Genomic DNA, 18,693 nt, shown 5'->3' with positions numbered 1-18,693 from the left:
CATACTGTAGTATGAGATGTACCAGGGAATGAGGCTAACTTTACCACAACGTGCTTCTCAGTTTGCCTTTACGGGCCTCACCGGAATTGTAAATGTCATCACATTTTTAAACAAGCTAGGCTGGCTTTTTTTGTGCTAGTTGCTGCAAATGAGTTCCAGCGCGTGCATTGCTTTCACTGTAGTGCAGCACAAAAATGTTATATTGTATCTGTCACCAAAGAAGGGAATTAAAACATTTAGAGATGGATAGAATAAAAAGAGAAATAGTGGGAAAAAATATGACTCTTTCCCTCTGAAGCAGGAGCCGAGATTTAATTGGATGAAAGACGAACAGATGTGATATCTGGGGTGTCCCCGGATGATCTCTGCGCGTGTGAGACCTCTTGATGCAGCGTTGCCATGTCCACTTATTATAAGCGTCTTTGGGCTTGTTTTTCTGTAAAGACGCTTCTAAATATTGCTAGTTGTGGGTTGAGGTTTATTTGGGCTTGTTTCTAAAGTGTAATTGCTTATTTGGCCTTGCTTCCTAATGTTGTTTAAACCAGTGGTTCTCAAATGTTTTCATGTCAAGCACCCCCAAATTAATATATATTTGTCAGCGGACCCCCACCTGAAAATATTTTGTTCCAGGCACCCAATACAAGATTTGTTTTGTTAAAATGTTTCAGATACATTCCACATTTTTCAATTTCTTTCAAGATTGTTTTGAAAATAGCAAATCTACAACTTTTCTCAAACAGCCGTGTGTGTGTGTGTGTGTGTGTGTGTGTGTGTGTGTGTGTGTGTGTGTGTGTGTGTGTGTGTGTGTGTGTGTGTGTGTGTGTGTGTGTGTGTGTTTGTGTGTGCGTGCACTTGCGCGTGCTCATGTGGCCTAGTTGTTTTCCCAGACCTGGCTGCTTGTTTCTGTCTAAAAAAATCTGGCAACACTGCTTGTAGGGAGTTATGCCCCTGAGCCCCGCCCACATAAGCAGCGTAAGCAAGTGAGCCAGGGAGGGACATGGAGGGGTGAGTCAACAGACAGGGAAGGGAACGAGAGAGAGAGAGAAGTGTGGAAAATAGAGGGAAACGGAGAGTCAGGAAGGGTAGGATTGGGGTAAAGGATGAGAGGGGAAGAGGAGAGGGAAAGATGGGGAATGAGTTGGGAGATTTTATATATATATTTATATATATATATATATATATATATATATATATATATATATATATATAGAGAGAGAGAGAGAGAGAGAGAGAGAGAGAGATAGAGTGAGAGAGAGAGAGAGAGAGAGATTGATTCTTCACTGGAATTCCTGTCCTATCACAGCTGGCATCTTGTCTCCCTCTCATCCCATAAAACGGCAGTTCACATATATTACCCACAGCCTTTTACAGGACATCTTTCATCGGGTACTTCACCTCATCTCTCCACGTTGGTTTACGCACACTATTGCCAGAAGATGCCAAAAAAACAACAACCTGCAACTGTTTTTGCAGGCCTGTCAGAATCACGGTTAAAGTATGCCAAATATCGTTTGCTGTATGGCTTTTGTCTTGATGACATTGGAGCAGAATATCAGTACTCGGCAACATGCTGTATGTACATAACTGCAATACTAGGTCCTCACTATATAGGTCTGTGACCTCCCCCTGCTCTATTGGTGCGGGATGAGGTCCCGTTCAGATCCGGCTGAAGGCAGGGCTGGCAAAAATGGCCAAATCGTACCTTTGTCTGAACATGGTAAACATGTAACAGTAGTCTCGGTAAGCCGGATCTTAACACGGCTTGACCTCATCCCGGAGCTATAACAGTGGCCGGAGGGGATGTCACAGACGAGGCCAGGTCCTCACATGTAGTACAATGTATAGGGCAATGCAATAGCTATAGATCATACTCAATATATGCTATATACTGTACAGTACATTCAGGATTCAAAATCAAAGTGTCAACAGGGAGTGGGCAGCAAGGTACAATTGTAGCAGTACATTGGACCAGCAGACAATGATAATTGTTCAGATTCAGTTGAAATTGCTTGAATTACATTCTGAACATTGTGCAGCTTAGACATAGTCTAGTGCTCACTGGCTGCATTTAGACCACTTGGAACCAGATGCTGTTGTGTAGTTTGTTCCAATTAACGCCTTTATTGGAAAATTTGGTTAGTGGCAATGCTTAAAATACAATACAGTACATGCTCCCAATAGACAATAATTATAGAGAGGATATTAAAATACAATACAGGAGCACGTCAGTTGTGACTCGTGAAGACACCACCTGAAAGGCAATGAACGAAATGGGGCATAAGGACAGTCTGCTTGTTACAGTTGAGCAACTTTACTAGCTTACTCAATTGCCAATAGCATTGCTGCAATAGCAAAGGCATATATGCTGGTATGACTCACAAACAGCTATTCCATATTTGTCTATATATAACATAATGTCCTCATCGTGTGTGCAGCGCACAGTTACAGAATTAATAACAATACACATGAAAATATTTGCTATATAAGTTTGATGTATTATTATTTATTTTTTTATGCTCTCTTTCCTCCCTCTCGCGCTTCCTCCCTCTCCCCCTGCTCCCCCTCTCACCCTCTCTCCATGTCATTTTACTTTGTAATTATTTTGGGTTACTCTTAGAATAAAATCTTAAATCCAATCCAATTAAAGGCTCCCTCTCTTTCTATTTCAGGTGTAGAGGTGCAGGTGTCGTGGCTCTCGTCTGATAAATGTCAACCGGTCCTGACAGTTTTATGGGTCTTTCTCTTCAGCCAAAGGTGAGTTATTTTAGTATTGCTTTCATGTATGCTTTTACTGACTTACTAGAACCAATGGCATTATGTACAGCTGACAGCTGGAGCATCTGACTGCACACACACAGCTGTCAATCTTCTGGTGTTTAGCATGGAATTCGATTAGGCTATGCATTTGACATGGTAAACTCACGGGGTCAGTTGCCATTGAGAAATTGCTTAGTTTAGTTTAATTTAACTTACATTATCTTAGATTATTATAATATAATGGAAGATATTTTGGATGCTTAATCAGCAACCAAGAAAGATGGGCTTATAGTTACAGTAGTTTGGAATAAGAATCACAGAATGTTAGCAGAGCAGAGGATATTGGTATTTGTCGATATATTTATCGATTTGTTTATCGATTTATTTATCGATTTATGTATTTATTTATAAATAATATGCTTCCTACTGTCATGACACAGTCCTAAGCTACCATATTTCCTAAAAATACAACCTAACTAGGACACTTCCTTGCAAATGAGACAGAGCTGTTGATTCCATCCGGGAGGACCCTGATCTATCAACACTGAGTACAGAAATACTTGTGCTTTTAGCTTCCAGGGAGGAAAGGCTGCTAACATGATCATGTCTCCTTCTATTACTACTCCTTCACACCACTGTGTCACCAGAACACACCATCATGTTGTGTTCTTCACAACCATTAGTAACAACTCCAAACATTGTGTCACAGGCCCCTATACTAGCTTTGACTCATAACCTACAGCAGGGACGTGCACAGATAGACTCTAGGTGGTGCTAGAGCACCTGCCCTTTGCCCTCTTGACCGGAAGTGCCCTTTTGCCCGTTTTCAGGGGTCCGAGACCCCTAGGGGGTCCTCAGAGTTACTACAGGGGGTCCGCCAAATCTTTATGTGATATGATTTTTCTTTTTACCATAACCACTCAAAACCTAGCATCCCTTTTATGAGGAGAACTTTAACCAAAAATAGCAGATCTACAAGCCCACAACGCCTCGTAGATCGGCTATTTTTGGCAAAGAGGTATAGGTGTAGAGGGAAAAAAGAGCAGACCAAGTAAACAAAAAAAAGTATAATTTACTTGAGCACCTGCCCCTCAAAATGTCTGTGCACGCCACTGACCTACAGTATAAGTATATCAACTGTTTCAATCAATGGAGGGCAATTGATTAGTTATGACCATACAAAATAGCTGTTACTGTTTTTGACAAAAAGGCTATGGATGCTAGTGGTTCTGCACTGAGGATAATGTGGGACAAGCTGTTTGGATTCATCGGCTACCACTGAGTGTGTGACAGCCCCCTACTAGCTTTGACTCATTACCTATGTGACTGCCAACTGCTTCAATCAATAGAGGGGAATGCATTAGTTATGGCCATACCAAATAGCTACTACTGTTTCTGGCAAAAAAAAAAGAGGCTATGGATGCTACTGGTTCTCTGCTGAGAATAATGTGGGACAAGCTGTTTGGATTCATCGGCTACTACTGAGGGTGTACTCATCTGTCAAATCCTCAGTAAATGCTATTAACTGGACTGGTATGAAACAGATCCATGCACACACTCAATTACCTGATAATCTGATTTTGATATGCCTTAAGGGGGTGATACACTTACCTGTTTTTTTTTGTGTCCTGTCAACATGCAACATACATTTTCAATGTTGACATTGACACTTTCACCCATCTCAACAACAGCAACAACAACAACAACTATAACATATTTCCGGTTTTGAAAAATTGCCTTGTTTTCACTGCATTCCAAGTACTTTAGTTATTTCAAAGACGTAGAGGAACAGTTTTGTTGCCACCTTGCAAACGTTTCATGCTTTGAAGCGGGTTGCCTAGGATCTGTAAACTGAAGTTGAACCTGTTTCTGGAAGCTACCAATTTCATTGCCCAACAATTCTGGAACCTCTATTATCCAGTGATTTATTGGAACACTGGAGTCACAACGTTTTTCTGTTGCTCACTAGGTTAATTCTTGTTTCTGGTCATTTGCGTAACTTGGCTCAAGCTGAATAGTTTTTTTCCTTCTTCACTTTCTTTCTTTTTTTCTTTCTTGGCCTTATACTTTTGTTTAATGGTGCTGACATATTGTTCTGGCTGTTCCTGGGGAGGGCCGTACATCAAACAGGGCTGCATCTGCGTATCTCGGCCCAGGAGTTATAACCTGGCCCAGGATGAGAAATCAGCTTTAAGGCTCCATGTAGAAGAGAGATTTAAAGACCTGCAGAGAAAAAGAGAATCACACATAGATAGCCAAGTTCTGACACGTGGTTACTGAACACATTCTGGTTTGGTGAATAAAGTCCCTTCTCTGTGCTTTAACTCCAATTGAACTGTTCTATTATACTGAGAGGTAGTTGTATCAAAGTGATGTTGATTCCTATTGCCATTACACCCTTCTACCTATAAATGTTCCCCTATATCCCACTCTTCAAATATTAAAGTATAAAGTTTTTATTATAAATTTAGAGTAGCCAATTATTTTTTTTTACCACTTTTCTCCCGAATGTAGTCGTCGTGCCAATTGATTCCTCCCCACACACATTCCTGTGTTGTCACTGCTGTTGCATCCTACTGACTCGCCTGCCAGTGAGGAGCGTAGGGCCTTCGTCCCACTGCTCCTGCCCAGCGCTCCCCGCTGACAGGCGCCGCCCCAGCCCGTAGGAGTACACTTAATGACCAATATCACCCTCCCCGCCCAGCTTCCCTCCCCCGAACACGTGCCAGTTGTGTTCGTGTAGACACCAGACAAAGCCGGATGCACCACGATGGATTCGAACCCACAACCTCCTGGTGTGCAGGGACTTTACCACTGCACCACCCGAGCACCATATTATTATGTTACGTTTTTTTGTGCCAGATGGAACATCTATAAATGATATATGCTTCATAATGGACAACATACTAAAAATAACGCATGACATCAAAAGCAATGACCAAGGAAGGCTCTCCCTACATTCAGTGACATACACTTCACACACTGCCATGCCATGTGTCTATGTGAACTGTACATTCTTACCGTCATCTTTAAAGAATCGTCCCCACAATGTTTGGCAAATATTTTCTTTTTCCATGTTTTTTTAAAAAGGCCTTATTTTCCCCAAACAGTAAGTTGGATTATAGCGAGCCCACACAGTACATCATAATACAAAGTCGTAACAACCAAAATACTGTATACACACACTGAAAAATTCATTGGACATCTCTCCCACTAACTGTGTCTTTTGGGCCTCTGGGCCATAGAGACAAGCAATCTGACGCCAAAGACACCTCAGGCCTGGGTAACACTAGGACACAAGTTTCATACTGCAGAATTCATATCGCCATACAAAGATGCTGGGGTAATAATAGGGGTGTATATATCGCAGAGTTCTCATGAACATTCAGTCATAAACCACTTCATGCCTCTGAAACAGATCACTTCCCCCACAGTTTCCAGCTCACTTCATTCGATTATTAGAAAAATAAATCTTTTGTTTGGCTCCTCATTCATCTTTATTGTCTCATCTTTTGTAAGCCAGGCCAGCTGTCTGTGAGAGCAGGGTCACAGCAAAAACTTTGTTGTCTTATTTGCCTCAACTTTATATCGCTACTCGGCCTTTCTTTTTGTTATGGATTATTGAGGTTGGTGAGTAGAAATTTGTCTTTTATTGTGATTGTTCTCAGCAGATAGACTGCATCTCCCGAAAAACACTGGGGGGGGGGGGGGGGGGCATTTCAGTACTTTTTTGAAAACTTCATGTCATGTCTTTTTAATCAAAAGTATCTCTATTTTCAGTTCAGTTCAGTTCTTCTTTAGAGTTTCTTTAACCATACACTATGTCCGTAAACCACTTACACCCTACAGTATATACTTTGTTGAACGGAGTAAGTCCCCCAGGGACACACTAGGCTCTTTGCGGAAAATAGACTATCTACAAAATAGAAGAGAAATTGTAGATCGGCTATTTTCACAGAATGTTCTACCCCAGAATATGGGACGCTATAGGGTTCAAGAAATAATATTGAATGCCTTTCCTGGGCAGATTTTTCTCTTTCATCATATATTCAGTGTGACCTTTTTATAAGCAGCACTCCAAGAGTAAAACTTCAAATAGCGTGTCCCACAGTCATGTAGTTCTTACTCATCTGCCCTCATTGGACCTGCAAGTACAGGATTTGAAGGTTAGCATTTGGAGGAACTTCTAGACCTTCCGGGTAAATTCTAGTCATGGAAGAGCTTATACCAACATTATGGCAGTATGCTTTTTATCCATCCCAGAGCCTCTTCTCCCAAATCAAGGTCACCTTAACCTTAAATCCTAGACTCTCTAAAATACCATGGTTTTAATTAACCCTCAGGAGCCTCACTATGACAGGCCATTTAAATAATTTGAGAGCGCATATTAATCTACTGGCAAGGTGCCAATCGGACAGTTGTGGTGCATGTGCATGTGTAGGCTACTACATGTGTGTACGAAAACGACCTGTCAACGCCAAGGCTTAGTTGTCATTCACTTGGAAAACGAAAATGGTTCCCAATAAGTTCAGCAACTTTAAAACTGGTTACTTTTCCATGACAGTGATACTGAATGTCTTGAAGATGATAAGCCAGCCCAAGCAAAGAGCCATGGGTTGGGTTCGTCTCTTAGGACCACATTCCCCAGGTATAGGCCTACTGGATGCTTGGTTAACTCAATAACATTTCATTTTCTCCTTACTCCCTCTTTCGCTTTCTCCTTCTCTACCTCACGTCCCCACCCCTTTTCTATCTAGAGGTTTCTTGTCAAATTCTCCGTAACATACTCACTATGGGATATCAGCGCCTCCTGGCGATGAACAGAGCTACATACCATAAACTCCCGGGCCATTCATTGGCTGAGAAGGGTATGTCACGTGTCCGGTAACCCGGAACCGGCTTAAAGCCGCTCTCGTGACGTGGCTCATCCTCTTTTTCGCTTCTCTGCATGGCAGATGAATACAGCTTAACAGACATACCAGAACGATATCTTTTGAATTTACCTTAAAAACGGACAGAATACAACTCTAGCCCACCAAGGTGGTACCTGTACCAACCTACGGGTTTCCTCCGTGTGTAAAAAAAAAAAAAAAAAAAGTTATTTCTCGTTCCGCTCCCGCGGCTCTATCTTCTACTTTCCAAGCTTTTCTCTCAAAAAATTTTCCACGTGCTAGCACGGTGACAAGCCGGCCGGCTTTTAGCCTAGCTACAGGCTAACTAGCTTAGCGTTAGCTTTTCTCCACTCGACGCTAGCACCAACGATGGAGACTCCACGCGCCTGCGGTTTGCAGGTCTGCCGTCGTCTCATTGCCGGAGATGACCCCCATGGCTTCTGCATCGCCTGCCTCGGCCTACACCATGCCTATGCAGCGAGGCATTATCCGAAGGCACAGGGACGCTGTGAGGACTGCGCCCTCTTCTCAAGGCTCCATCTCGACTGCCGCCTAGCCAGGGCGCAAGAGTTCCATGAGGGGAGAGGCGACGCCCCGTCCCCGACCAGGGTTACAACCGACTCCGGCCCGGGGAATGTGAGCGGTGCAGGCATCCTCGTGCGTCCCAGCGTCACCATGGGTCCTCCAGCAGCTCCGGGGCTCCAGAGCGGCGCAAGCAGCCGCCCGCAGCACCAGCCTGCTACACCAGCCGTGCTACGCAGCGCGACAGCGGCCGCGAATGCTGTGCCTGGGGGGTCCACTCAGGTACAGCCAACCAGCGGCCCTTCCTCCCCCTCCTCCCAGCCGTCGACTCCGCTGCTACAGCAGGCGTACCGGGACAGCGGTGCGTCGGCAAACCTCAGCGAGGACTCCGACGACGACGACGCTCGTAGCATGGAGGAGGGGGAGGAGGAGGGCGAACTACCCTCCTACCAGGAGGCTCCCGAGGAGGCCGCCGTCTCCACTCCACGTCGGGACGGCGACATGGAGTCTTCAGGCAGTATCCTGGCGCCTAGCTGGCCGGCCGCGCAGGAACTGGAATCCGACCCCGCCAAGCGCGAGGAACCAGTTTCAGCCATTATTGACAGGGCTTTAGCCAGATGTGGCCTCGAACGTCCGCTGGAGGAGCGAGCATCCTCCAGCGCTCCTGATGACGAGTACCAGGGTCTGACCCAACAAGACGAGCGCACGCCCAGGTCCAGGAAGGTTCCGCCCGCCAAAGGCTTCGCGAGGGTCCTCATGTCCACCTGGGCGAACCACTCCGAGCCTACGAGGCTGGGTTTTCCTCTCGACGTAGTGGGAGCTCCCACGATGGGTCTGATCGCCTGCCCCCCCATGGACCGCGTGTTGGCCCAGGGCATTGTGGACCAGCGACAGGCAGTGGCCCTCACCCCTGAGCCTCATTTCACCGTGCCGAAGGAAAAAGCACTTTCCGTGGCGGTGAAAAAAGCCTACAAATCATCGGCGCTGGCGGCTCGCGCGCTAAACATGGTGGCCATCCTCCAGGGCTCGACCGCGCGGCGCCTGGCCGAGCTGAAGGAGAAGTGGGGCGAGGACGCTGAGGAGCTGGAAGCCCTTCAGCAGCTCACCATAAAAGTGACTCGCCACGCTACAGCATGGACCGGAAAATCCATGGCGGACAGCGCAGCGATTGAACGGGCTCGGTGGCTCGAGCTCACTGAGTTTCGAGCAGAAGTGACCGATGCAAAAAAGAGCGTTATGGCGCTCCCTTTATGTCCAGATAATCTGTTTGCGGGCGCCTCAGAGTTCCTCCGCGTCTCGACGGAGTCCAGGAAGGCACAGCGGGAAGCAGCGGCCGGCGTGCTGGAACCAGCCCCCCCACCATCTTCCCGGCCCCGCAACGAAAGGCCAGTGGCCAGAGGACGTTCCTCCTCTTCCCGCCGTGGACAGGCCAACACCTCCCGGTCCTCCTCCTCAGCTCGGCCGAGCTCAAAGGAAGGTGCTCGCGAGGTAGGGAACAGGCGGGCCAGACCTCCACCTCGCCAACAACCCGCACCCAACACCAACAGGCCTCCACGTCGCGACAGCGGGAAGCCTCGCCGTGGCGGGCGGGGTAAGTGACACTCTATCGCCGGTGCACAGACCGGCTCAGCCCCCCCCTCGGCCGTTCATGCTGGGGAAGAGGACAGTGGCTTTACAGGCCTCGGTGGACAGAGTCGTGGACGGCTCCACGAGCGCGAAAAAACTTTGTGTGCAAAATGTGGACTTTTGTGTGCAAAAAGATGTGTGTGTTCTAAACATGTGTGTTCAAAACACGGTTTATGTAAAACCCTTTTTTCTGGAGAAAATAAATGTGCTGAATGCTACAAACCCGCTCATTATTTCACGTGGCCTAGAGCAGAGGAGCAGTGGTGTCCCCGTTCCCGAGACATCTCTGCCCCAACGCTCTCATTACATAAACCCACAATGTCTGGATCGCCCGAACCCCGGTGTTTCAGACATTGCTGGGGTAACCTCTGTGCATGCAATGAATCAATGTTGTTATCCAATAAGCCCACAATGTCTGCGGCGCCCGAATTCCGGTGCGGCAGACATTGCTGGGATAACATCTGTGCATGCAATGGATCAGTGTCATCATCCCATGAGCCCACAATGTCCGGGTCACCCGAACTCCGGTGTCGCGGACATTGTTGCTTGAGTCAGAAAGAGCGGACCTCTGTCTCCGCCATTTTGGAAGGACAGACGACCCCTCAGCTGTCACACCTCACAGGTTTCCATGGAAACAGAAGGCCTCGTCTGCCGCTGGAATACGACAGGGCGCCTCCTTCAGAGAGGATAACTTTGTCGACGCTCCGCGCAGAGACGACGGCCGAGGTAGGCTTATTTCTGACGTCGGGAATTTTTCCCGTGGCCGGTCACGTGACTCCTCCGAGTCCCTCAGGCAGGCCAGCGTTACTAACGCGCACAGCCCCGCCTGTCCAATCGTCAGCGCCGTTGGTTTCCGTGGGAACAGGCGAGCGGCGACGACGGACGAACCGAATGTTGACGTCAGGGAAGGTCCCCGTGTCCAGTCACGTGACTCTGCCGAGTCCTCAGGACAGACCGTTAGTACCCCTACTGTCTCTAGCGGGACCCTCGGGGTTAGCACCGCTGTCACCAGTAGCAGCGTCAATGGTTCCCATGACAACGCACACACATTCCGAGCGGCCGATGACGTCATCGACCAATCCGCTCGCTCAGTGTGTAGAGCAATGGAAATTATGCAAGCCGAATCCTTGGGTGTTGCGCACAATACAAAAGGGTTACAGGCTGCAATTTTCCAAAAAAAAACCAATGACAGACAAAGTGCTGTTTTCCCAGGCCAAAGGTCCAGCAGCCAACACTTTGAGAGAGGAGGTGGCCTCCCTCTTGAGCAAAGGCGCTGTCAGGGAAGTGCTTCCGAACCAGAACCGTTTGGGTTTTTATTCGAAATATTTTCTGGTGAAAAAGAAGGGGGGGGGTGTACGACCCATTCTGAACCTGAAGGGTCTCAACAAATATCTGACGGTTTTCAACTTTCGAATGTTGACAACGGCAGCGCTGTTGCGGACGGTCCGCCAGGGCGACTGGTGGACCAGCATCGATCTCAAGGATGCCTACTTCCACATCCCGATTTACCCACCGCACAGGAAGTTCCTGCGCTTCGGCTTCGAGGGGAGGGTGTACGAGTACACTGTCCTCCCTTTTGGAATGTCTCTGAGCCCCCGGGTGTTCGTGAAATGCACCGACGCGGCTGTGGCTCCACTGAGGCAGCAGGGGATCCGTCTGTCGACTTACATCGACGACTGGCTTTTGGCGGCGGGCTCGAGGGAGGAGGTGACGCAACATACGAAGGTGGCCATCTCCCACCTGCAGTCGCTGGGTTTCACCATCAACGCCCAGAAGAGCGTGTTGGTCCCGTCCCAGCGGACCACTTTCATAGGGATCCTACTGGACTCAAACACGCTCATGGCACGCCTATCCCAGGACAGGATAGACAGCTTTTTGGCCTGTGTGAGGTCCTTTCAAGTGGGGCGTCAAGTCAGCTACAAGTTGTGCATGCAAGCGGCAGGTCTCATGGCCTCGGCTATACACCTGGTCCGTTTGGGCAGGCTCCACATGAGACCTTTCCAGAGGTGGATGCTGGCTCTCGGGATCCCGTCCACCATGGGTTCTCTGAAGGTTTTGGTACCTCCACGGTGCGTGGAAGCACTCAGACCGTGGTCACAAGCAGCTTTTCTGTCCGAGGGGGTCAGTGTAGGTGTTGTGACGTCACGAAAAGTCATCACCACGGACGCCAGCTTGTCGGGCTGGGGCGCGGTTCACGAGGGCCGCTCGACCAGGGGAGTGTGGGACCTCAGTCTACGGGAGGCCCACATCAACTACCTGGAGCTGATGGCGGTCTATCTTGCTCTCAAATACTTCGAGGCTCGCATCCGCGGTTGTCATGTCATGGTCAGGACAGACAACACCACGACCATGTGCTATATCAACAGACAGGGGGGCTTGCGCTCCCGGGTGTTGGACAGCCTGGCGTGCAGATTGACGCATTGGTGCCACTCGCGCCTCGCGTCAATACGAGCTTCGCATGTACCGGGTCTCTTGAACAGCGGGGCGGACCTGCTGTCCAGGGGCAGACTTCGGTACGAGAATTGGTCCCTCGACCAGTGGGTGACGGACCTGATTTGGACCAGGTTCGGTCGGGCACAGGTCGACTTGTTTGCCTCCAAAGAGAACGCGAAGTGCTCTCGCTTTATTCCTAATATCCCGGGGCCGGGGCGCCCGTGAGGCCAAAGGTCACGCCCATGGGGGCGGGGCCTTGCGGCTAGGGGGCGTGCGGGGCTGGGAGGGTTCTGTATGGCTATAAGCCCCAGGGGGGTTTATGTATCCCATAGTGAGTATGTTACGGAGAATTTGACAAGAAACTCGAGGTTACGAATGTAACCCCGGTTTCTTTAGAATTCGGAGTAACATACTCACCTAACACCCCTGTTTGTGTACATCTGCATGCAGAGAGCGGTTGTTAAAGAGGATGAGCCACGTCACGAGAGCGGCTTTAAGCCGGTTCCGGGTTACCGGACACGTGACATACCCTTCTCAGCCAATGAATGGCCCGGGAGTTTATGGTATGTAGCTCTGTTCATCGCCAGGAGGCGCTGATATCCCATAGTGAGTATGTTACTCCGAATTCTAAAGAAACCGGGGTTACATTCGTAACCTCGAGTTTTGATTCTTTCACTATTGTGCTTCATCACAGTGATAATAAACTAAATAAACACCCTCCTTCTTTTTCCCTGTCAAAATCGCCCTTCTCCTGGCACCTATAATTAGTTTGATTTCAAAGTGTGTGTGTGTGTGTGTGTGTGTGTGTGTGTGTGTGTGTGTGTGTGTGTGTGTGTGTGTGTGTGTGTGTGTGTGTTTGGGTGAGTGCCCTCGCCTTTGGGCACAGTGAATTGTAATGGCCGGCTTTCCAAATGTAACATTGAGAAGATGTTTATTGCAATTAATCACTCTTAAAAAACTGTTGCCAATTACATTTTGGAACCAATTCACTAGAGAATCGTTACCTCAAGTGACATTTTGACCATGTAGTATGCAAAATGACTCCTCGTCTCCCCCCACCCCCACCCCCGCCATCCACAACTAGAGACAGACACGTATTATTTATAACTCATTGTGATTTATAAGGCATTAGAACTGTCTTGAGACATGCTGTTTATCATTTCATGCCCAGAGGGTATATTAATGGGCTAGAGGAATACGACTCTAATAAGGTAATGGACAGCCAGTGAGAGTGTGCTTCTTTTATTACTTGACTTGACTTGGCACACCCCAGTGGTAAGTTACAGTAGATGGGACAGGAGCTGAGAATGGGGGCTGCCAAAATGGGCAGCCAGCTCCCAGCCTTTAGCCCTCCCACAAACGACTTTCCAATCCTTTTAGCCAATTACTGGTTGTACGATGAAGCCTTTTGCGTTCTTGTCATTGGCATTTCCTGTCATTACAAGTTAGGTTTCCATCGTAACGTGTTATTTCCCACATTTTATTCGGATGGAAAAAGCGCTTAGCGTGCAGAAGAAAATTGAGATATTCACCTCTGTAGAAAATTGCACGTGTGGTTTCATAGAGAGGGAGAAAAATGAGTGGTAAGATGGAGGTGTGGGTGAAACTGAGCTGTTATGCAGCTTAAATTGTAGATCAGCTATTTTCGGCATGGGACACCGTAGTAGCATGACTTAAGTGTATATCTAGGCTTTATAGCTTGATGAATTCAATACACAGGAGGACCACAATGGAAACAAGCCCTCAGGGCTTTTTTGTTTGTTATTCTTTTAGCATTAGCATTATTGTATAACTGTACCTCTGTGCAAACTGTTAATAAAGCATTCAATCAATAAATCAATCAATAAAAACATTAGGGATAAATCTTTTGCTTACTAAATAAGTTCCACTGTAACACAATTTAGTTATAGTATCTACGTCAGCCTGTTCCGCCAACCTACCAAAAGCTACTCTAGCTGATCCTTAAGGTAGCTGTGTGTGAATGTACTGCCCACTCAAGTTGCCACTTTAAAGAAATACATTCACACACTGTCACTGGGTGCTTCATTAGTGGGAGTGTTGAAAATGCTTTGTGACTCACTGCCAAGGGCCTCCTTTCTTCCGAATTGATTGTATAGTATTTAAGCATGTGTTTACAACTCTGCTCTCGATAATAACAGCTTTGCCTGATTTCACCTCTGGAGAGCACCACTAGTTTGCAAGCGACTATTCGGTGTGTCTTTCATAAATGAGCTACAAATGTAGCTAACACTGCCAGGGTAAGGATTTGATTCCTACTTGAGCAGCCATACAAAAAATATGTAAAATCATGGTATTGTTGATTCTTCAGATTCTCAAACAAATCAAATAAGAAAACACATTAGCATGCCGTGGTATTGTGCTCATGTCCGTCAAAAAAAACAACTTCTCTCTGATTTTAATCTACAATCTCTGTAGATTTCTGTATAGTGTGGTACAGTAGATAGCATTATTCATTCGCAGAGCACAGATGATTTGTGTGACACCTGACTTGTTTAGTGAGATGAAAACACATTCTATTTCATTCAAAACAATATGTATTCTCATTGTATTGGTACATTATATACCATGTGATTGGTTTACTGTAACGAGAGTTAGTAGAGTTATTTTACATTGTTTACCAAGTATACCAATTAGCTGTCAACCTACAGCTCGTCATCCTGGGATCCTCAAGGGAGAAATAATACAGCAACCTAAAAATAAATGTTTTAACATAATAGTGGATTGATTGATTGATTGATTGATTGATGTACTTTATTTAGTAAGACATGAGAACAACAGTACATGGAAGTACAAATTCACAATACAAGGTCTACTAAACTGGAAGACTCATAAAAGCACTGAGCTTGTTTCAAATGAGTTCCCCATGCACACAAATCATGATGACATATAAGAGACAGACAGATATACACAACTACTATAGAATGTCATACAATCAGTTTACAGGTTACTGGTATGAAGAGTGAGAAATATGTACAAAAGGAGAAGGAGAGAGGGGGGGGGGGTAGGGGGGTAGGTTAGGTTAGGACTTAGACAGGGGCCATTTTCCAATTGCAGCCTCCTGAAGGTGTATCTTTAGGGCTGTTTTGAAAGAGAGTAGGGTTTTACACTCCTTTACTCCTTTTGGTAGGGCGTTCCACATTTTTGATGAATAGCATGAGAACGAGTTACTTCCCTTTGTTGAGCCAAAAAAGGGTTGGACAAGGTTAGTGGAGCTGCCTCTGGTATTGTGATCATGGACATCATTAACATTTTGGAAGTATTTTGACAAATACAGGGGGATCCCAATGTTGTGGTATATCTTGAAGACCAGGCCCATAGCAAGTTGCTGTACTCTGTCCGCAACCCTAAGCCATCCAATCCTATCAAAATGATCAGGGGTTAGATGGGTTTTGTAATTGAGGCCAAGAAGTAGCCTTACAAGTTTGTTTTGGGATGTTTGGAGCCTTGTTTTTAAGGCCTTGGAGGTGGAAAGAAGTACAAACTAGAAAAAGTGCTCCTCGGAGCACAGGTCTCCGCCAGGTCAGGTAGGCTATTGTGGCCTCCTGGTGGCGCTATAATAGGCCAAAGTGAAAAGGGTGCCATTTCTTCTTAGGCCTTGCATGACAATCGGACACTGACTGCATTCATGATTTGAGAAATTTTGTTAAAAACATGTGTTTCGCTAAATTAGACCTGTTGGTGGCGCTATAACAGGCCAATGTTAAAAGGTTGGCATTTGTTCCTCAACATAGTGTGAATGTGCGTGCAAAGTTTGAGCGCAATTGGACGGTGCGTTCATGATTTGCAGAATTTTGTTCAAAACAAGCCAATAATGCAAACTTTAGATGTCAATCTTAGCCAATCAGTATGGAATATGAAAAATCAAACACATCCGTCGTGATCACATGACTATAGAGATCATGTGTACCGATTTGCGTGAAATTTGGATAAAATTGGAAGGAGTAGTTTTAAAAAATGTGTTTTACACAAGTCGGCCTCCTGGTGGCGCTATAAAAGGCAGATGTGAAAAATGCAGGTCAAAGGTTTTTCCTTGACCTATAGGGAGTGTGCATACAAAGTTTTACACAGATCGGTGCAATTATAGGTAAAAACACGAATCGGCCTGTTATAGCGCCACCATGAGGCTGATTTGAAAATTTTCAAATGTTAGTTCTTCCTCGGCCTAATGGGAATGTGCGTGCAAAATTTCAAGGAAATTGCATGCTGTGTTCATGATTTGAGGCATTTTGTTCAAAACGGTGCACTCCTGCAAACTTTGGAAGGCATTTTTAGCCAATCAGGATGGAATATGAGAAATCTGAAAGACCCGTTTCGTTTAATGACTATAGAGATACTGTGTACCGATTTGTGGGATTTTTGGACAAAATCCAGGTATCCAGGTATCCAGGGACTGTGTGTGCACAGTTTGGCTGCGAGCAAGCCAACAGTGCCGGAGATTAGCTGTACACAGACAGATCGAATGACGGACACACGGACGGACGGACGGACGGACGGACGGACAAGGGGTAAAACATACTCTCTCGCCATGCCTTTCGGCCTGGCGGAGACAATAAAACCCTTCTTGATTCTTGATTCTCTTCTTGAAGCGACAGGTTTTTACATAATACTCATTCTAAATACAGTACAATATATAGTTACCATCACATCATGAGTAGCTTATTGGTAAGCGTGGCTGGTCTTATTAATGTTCATTCCCAGGCTGATGTTTATGCATGTAACTATGCATAGTGCATTATTACTATGCTGTGGTCAGACTGTATTTGAATGCATGACTGGCATGCCAGCACAGACAACGGCAAGCATGACTAATATTGAAATGTGTGGTGGTGTGTATGTGTTTGACAGGCTGTCCTTCACACCTTAAGCCTGATTTATACTTGGCCACAAAATGGTATGCCGTGCGAAAATAGCCGATCTACAGCGGTATAAATGAGGGAAATGAGGCCTTAGTTACGCCTCACTGGTGCGGGACCACACACCAGAGCAGAGTAGTATGAAGAAATCATGCAGATACAGTATTAGTGCATCATCATGAGCCATGGTAGTGCATATTTCTGTGCATTATCAGAACCATGAGACATGGTTCTTAACTCTCTCTGTGCATTATCAGAACAATATGCATGGTTCTTGACTCCTTATTGCTGTGCATTATCAGAACAATAAGGCATGGTTCTTGAATCTTGACTCCAGTCCTGGGGAATTATTGTTGGTTTTCATTCTGGGCATCCAATCAGGGACACATTTAAACCGAAGATCCTTAAATTACCAAGATATCCAATTCCATGCCTCATCAATAGTACGGGAAAAAAAGTGGCACACTACAAATGTATGCTTTCGTGAGTGTCAAAGGATAGGTATTGAGCATTTATTAGTGTGTCTGTATTAAAGAGAATAATTTGTTCTTAATCAACTATAATAAACTAGTCACCTCCCATTCAAATGGCCCTCCCAACTGAATTGAGATAAACATTCTGTTTTATGCTAGCACGAGTATGCTAATTAATTGTGTGTGGAAGGGGGAAAAGGCTTTTGATCTACTGTGCAATCTGATTGATTAAAATCTTTTCATGGAATTAAAATTCCTTTTAATTCCTAATTATTACTGGGGGTGCTCAGGGAATGTGTTTTGTGTCTGTTTTGGAGTGTTGCATCATGTCAGTGGTGTGTGTGTGTGTGTGTGTGTGTGTGTGTGTGTGTGTGTGTGTGTGTGTGTGTGTGTGTGTGTGTGTGTGTGTGTGTGTGTGTGTGTGTGTGTATACCTATTCTGGGCAAGACATATAGGCGAACAATCAAAGAAAATTTGAAAATATTATTAAAATTGGCTTATGGGTGGACATTGGTTAGGTCAGGTGATTGGGTGTCACAAACGTAACACTGGACTTGATTGGCCAACAAATGTCACAAACATGACATCCAGATTGGATTGGCCAAGCTTCGCGTGACGCAGTGCTCTGACAAGCAAATATTTTCAGGTCAATCACCAACACCTCAGGAGATGTTGGTTATTCTCAGATGTTGGTGATTGGGGTGGGTTCTCCACTGTCATGTGGAGTAGTTTATCTTGAACATCATGGTGGGGACGGGTGCTGTGCTGAAAGGATGGAACCAATCGCAGTACCCGGATGGAAGTAGAACCCAGATGGATTAGAGAGGGACTGCTGACTGGCAGACAGAACTGTCGATCGGTCAAAGACTTAAAGGGGCTACACCATGAATTTCATTTTTTTTTAGGTTTTTAGTATTTTTTGGGCTCCCCAGTGTCTCTTGTACCCAAAAGAATATTTGTTTTTAACATTCAGTCATTCATGCTCATTTCATGGATTTCCTGAATGGGCGTGTCTGAACAGGCCATTTCAGAATGGCTGTGCAAGTGATGTCACTTGCACAGCTCCCCCCTGCCCAATAGGACGTTTTGGTATTGCAGCTGAAAAAGCTTGGAATG

The 18,693-nt window shown here is 46.0% G+C and overlaps 1 protein-coding gene across 1 annotated transcript in view; it reads left to right on the top strand.

Moving 5' to 3' along the window:
* The window catches only part of arvcfb (ARVCF delta catenin family member b), a gene marked incomplete at its 5' end in the record, with an annotated part of 313,393 nt that overhangs the window by 50,823 nt on the left and 243,877 nt on the right, over positions 1-18,693 (top strand). Inside the window, one exon of the mRNA XM_084053884.1 lies at positions 2,670-2,754. The remainder of the gene's footprint in view (positions 1-2,669; positions 2,755-18,693) is intronic.

The sequence above is a fragment of the Gymnoscopelus microlampas genome (genome assembly GCF_963454915.1).
Source record: "Gymnoscopelus microlampas genome assembly, chromosome: 4".
Taxonomy (NCBI): Eukaryota; Metazoa; Chordata; class Actinopteri; order Myctophiformes; family Myctophidae; genus Gymnoscopelus; species Gymnoscopelus microlampas.
The sequence above is the reverse complement of the archived record's forward strand: the minus strand, read 5'-3'. Positions and strand labels throughout refer to the sequence as shown.